Raw genomic sequence first — 4,950 nt, forward strand, 5'->3', positions numbered from 1 at the left:
CTGGGCAAGTCACTTAACCCCAATTGCCTCACAAAAAAAAACCAAAACCCTCCAAAAAAATAAAATAAAATAAAGATAGTAAAGCAATTTAAAAAAATCGTTCTAAGACTTTTGGGACGTACATATCTTGTATGTTTCGTTATCTGCATATTAACTTCTCTAGACTTCATCATGGTCTCCTCATCCTGATGATCAATCACATCATCCCTGAAGCTCATACTTCCTCAGGACCCGTGCCCTGGGGCGTCTCCCTCTGGTCCTCGCTCTGATTGGAGCAGAGGGAAGGTTGACATCAGAGAGCGCCTCCATTTAAGGCTGGTACCCAGGGCCACCGCTCATCATCTCTGCATCCCTCTAGATTTTATCCTTCCTCTGTGCTGGGTACCCTCTCTCCTGCCTCCCCTTTCACCTTTTTATATATTGTCTCCCCCACTAGATTGTGAATTCCTTGAGGGTAGGGACTTTTTTTTTTTTGCCTCTCTTTGCCTGGCGTGTGCCAGTGGGTGCTTTATATATGTTAATTGATTGACTCACTCCTCTATTAGAATGTGAGGTCCTTGAGGGTAAGGACTGGTTTTTATTGTTTGTTTGTTTTGTGGTTTTTGCTTTTTTTTGTATCTCTAGAGCTTAGCACTGTGCCTGGCACACAGTAAAAACAAAATGCTTGTTGGCTGACTCCATAAATATCAGTAAAAACCCTACCTGTGGCCCTTTCTAGCAGAAAGACTCACTATTACCAGCTGCCGCTGAGATGCCCCATAAAATGGGCAACTTTGAATAGAAACAAGGGAAAGGGGACCCAAGAGGGACATCTTGATCACAGGATCGGATCCAAAGACCAGAGGAGGGGGAGGTTGACCTGGTGCCAAGGTACTAGATGAAATCGTCTTTCACTCCCGTTTTTATGCTAGTAGTTGTGACGGTGAGGTCACCCGGCTCTCAGAAACCTTAGAAGCAATATTCGAGTGGCCCAACAGATGGAGGTGTGATTCCATGGAAGACGCTTTCCAACAACAATACAAGGTGGGGCTAACAGGATTGTGGGGAGCGCAGGCTCTTCTCTTCCCTCTCCCCCAGGACCATTCTTGCCATGCATTCATAAGATCACAGATTTGGAGCTGGAGGGGAACTTAAAAGCCACGATGTTTATTTTTACAGACAAGGAAAGAGGTCCGGAGAGAGACTTGTCCAAGAGCACGCAGACAGGATGTTACGAGGCAGGACCTGAGCTCTCAGGCAAGGCCCTTTTTGACTTGTACCATGTTAGATTAGAATGATAAAGAAGCTGGGGCTTACAGTCAGTCTACAAGCATTTGCTAAGCACCTACTATGTTTCAGACACTGTGCTAAGGGCTGGGAGCACAAAGGGCAAAAACAGTCCCTGCCCTCCAGAAGTTTACAGTTTCAAATGGGGGAGATGACATGCAAATAACCACATACATATGAGATATATCAAGTGATATTGAAACATTTTCAGTCTAATCTAGAGAACGGGCTCTCTTCCATCTTCTTTGTGTTTGAGACCCCTTTGGTGATTCAGGGAAGCCCATGGACCCCTTCTCAGATTCATATTTTTAAATGAATAAAATAAAATGCATAGAATTACAAGGAAATCAATCATATTGAAATAGTTAACAAAATTTTTAAAAAGTTCACGGACCCCTGATTAAGAATATCTGGTCAGAAAGTTGGAAAATTGTCAAAGAAGGGCTGCATTGGTTAGCTCTGGGTCCTAGGAATTTAGCAAACAGTTCTTTTGGCTACTGGGGTTCTGTTTTCACCACCCACCTAACCCGAATGGATAAAAAAGGTCTCATCATTAAAATCACAGGACAAAGAGCATGGTGTAGTGGATAGAGAACTAGACTTGAGGTTAGGAAGACTGCATTCAAATTCTTCCTCATACTTACTGACTGTGTGACCTTGGGTAAATCCCTTAACCTCTCTGAACCTCTGAACATCATTTACTGCGCTGGTAAAATGATGCAGCTGGACCCAAAGGCACCTTCCAGCTCCAGATCTCCAGTTTCTAACTCAAAGCCCTTTGGGCATGCTCCTCAACTCCCTCCCACCTGACCCAATGTTCACTCTGTCCCCTCTGACAGCTGAGCTTTCATCTTACCTTGCTTGATACCAGGCAACTGCATCACTTCTTGAATGTCTCCAAACCAGGCTGACAGCCCCACCCGTGCCTTTCTGGCTCCCCTTATATGTTGTCTTTCTCATTAGACTATAAGCTCCTTGAGGGCAGGGACTGTCTTGTTTGTTTGTACTTGTATCCCTAGCTCTTAGTATAGTGCCCGGCATAGTAAACACTTAATGAATGCTTCTTCCTTCACTCACCTACGATCTTTGATGAGGAAGTTTTATAACCATTCTTGTCCCAACAAGGGATAGAGTCAGTCAGTCAACAAGCATTTATTAAGTGCTTACTATGTGCCAGATCGAGGTGGTTATTAAAGTCAAATATAAAAGTCGACTAGAGATAGTCCAGCTTCAGAAGAATGCTGTTCTTGATGGACAGGATAGAGGTAGTATCAGGGTAGATGCCTGCACTGCGTAGGCCCTAAGTATACATAAAGGCAGCATGTCATTTTATTAACCATCCAGCAAAGAAGTACAATATTTGACTCAGGTGGTGGTCTCAAATCACCAGCCTAACTGCACCTGTGGGTTAGCATTCCAAAAGGCTACTGTCTCTTCTTTCATCTTTGTCTCACATGAAAAGGTGGCCCTTCTCCTTCTCCTTACTTAGGCAAACCCCTCTACATGCACAAGTGACCCCATTCCATCCTATCTTCTCCAGATCACCCCCTCTATCATCCCCATTCTTTCACTAATCTTCAGTCTCTCCCAGTCTCCACTGCCTACAAACATGCTCCTGTCTGGCCATCCTCAAAAACTCCCCATTTGATAATCTATTCCTGAGAGTTATTAGCCTCTATTTCTCTTCCCTTTGGTGTCCACACTCCTTGAGGTAGCCCATAATCTGTCCCTCTATTTCCTTTCCTCTCTCTTCTTAACCTCTTATAATCTGGTTTCTGATCTCATCATGCCACTGAACCTGCTCTCTCCAAAGTTACCAATGATCTCTTAATTGCCAAATCTAATAGTGTCTCGATGCTCATCTGTCTTGACCTCTCTGTAGCCTCTGATACTATTGATCACCTTCTTCTTCTTGATACTCTCTAGGTTTTGGGGGCACCACTATCTTCGGGTTCTCCTTCTACTTGTCTGACTGCTCCTTCTTTGCCTTTTCCACCAGGATCTTCATCCAGGTGATACCTGCTAACCATGGATGTCCTCCAGAGCTCTGTCCAGGGTCCTTTTCTCTTTCTATATTTCACTTAGTGATCTCATCACCTCCCATGGGTTCAATGATCATCTCCATGCAGATGACTTTTGGATGTTTATCCAGCACTAACATCTCTCTTCTGATCTCTAATTTCCCAACTGTCTATTAGACATTTCAAACTGCATGTCCTATAGACATCTTAAACTGAACATGTCCAAAACTGGATTCATTCTCTTTCCCAAATCTTCCCTTTTACTGTTGAGGACATCATCCTCTTTCCAGTCACCCAGACTCACCCCTTAGGTATCATCTTCATCTCCTCACTCTCTCTCAAACTCCCCCTCCCTACCCTGCCCATATCCAATCTGTTGCCAAGACTGGGTGATTTCACTTTTGTAACATCTTTGGTAAACCCCCTTCACTCCTCTGACATTGCCACCATTTTGGTGCAGGCTGCCATGCCCCCATGGACGGCCCATTGCCATAGCCTGCTCTGTCTCAAGATTTTGTCCAGGCCAGTCCTTCTTCTACTCAGCTGTCAAATTGATATTTGTAAGGTGTAGGTCAGATTATGTCATCTACCCACTCAATAAACTCCAGTGACTCCCTGTTATCTCTATGATCAAATAAAAAATCTTTGGTCTGATTTTTAAAGCTCCTCCTAACCTGGCCCTTTTCTGTCTTTCCAGTCTTTTTTCACCTTCCCTTACATGTACTCTTTGATCCAGTGATGCTGGCCTGCTGGCTATTCCAAGAACAAGACTTCCTATCTCTCCACTGTTTCCCATGCTGGAACACTCTCCCTCTTCCACTCCTACCACTGACCTCCCTGGCTTCCTTTAAGTCTCAACTAAGATCCTATCTCCTACAGGAAGCCTTCTATAGCCCCTCTTAATTCCAGTGCCTTTCCTCTGTTAATTATTTCCTATTTATCCTGTATATAGCATGCTTTGTATATATTTGTTTGCATGTTATTTCCCCCATTAGATTGTAAGCTCCTTGAGGGTGGGAACTGTCTTTTGCCTTTTTGTATCCTCAGTGCTTAGCATAGTGCCTGGCACACAGTAGTTGCTTAATAAGTGTTTATTGATTAATTGTCAGAAAGGATAAGACTTGATAATACACTGGGTATGTGGGCTAAGTTTGAGTCAGGAATTGAGCATGGCACTGACAGTGTGGAACCTGGGTAACTTAGATGATAACAGTGCCCTTGGCGTGCCTTTCCTGGTTGGGAACAGGGGAGATTTTGTGGGGGTGGGGGGTGAGAGGAAGATAATGAGTTGTGTTGAGCTTGAGACATCTACAGAACACCTAATTTGGTCTGCCCAAAAGTCAGTGGATGATGTGTGACTTGTACTCAGGACAGAAACTAGAGCTGGGGAAATTATCACTATAGAAATGATCATTGAACCCAATGACACTATAGAGGTAGCCCATGGTGGTGGAAGGAACATTGGATTTGAAATTGGAGATCTGGGTTTCAGTCCTTGCTCCGTCGATTACTACCTATCTGATTCGTGGCAGTCATTTCTTTTTTTTCTGGGCCTCAGTTTCCACATCTGCCAAACAATTATATTGCATTCATTTGGACTAAGATTCATTCTAGTTCTAAATCCTATGGAAGCCTTAGCCTACAGTTATACAATATTGCCAAC

This window comes from Vombatus ursinus, unplaced genomic scaffold, assembly GCF_900497805.2.
Source record: "Vombatus ursinus unplaced genomic scaffold, bare-nosed wombat genome assembly UNPS02009994.1, whole genome shotgun sequence".
NCBI lineage: Eukaryota > Metazoa > Chordata > Mammalia > Diprotodontia > Vombatidae > Vombatus > Vombatus ursinus.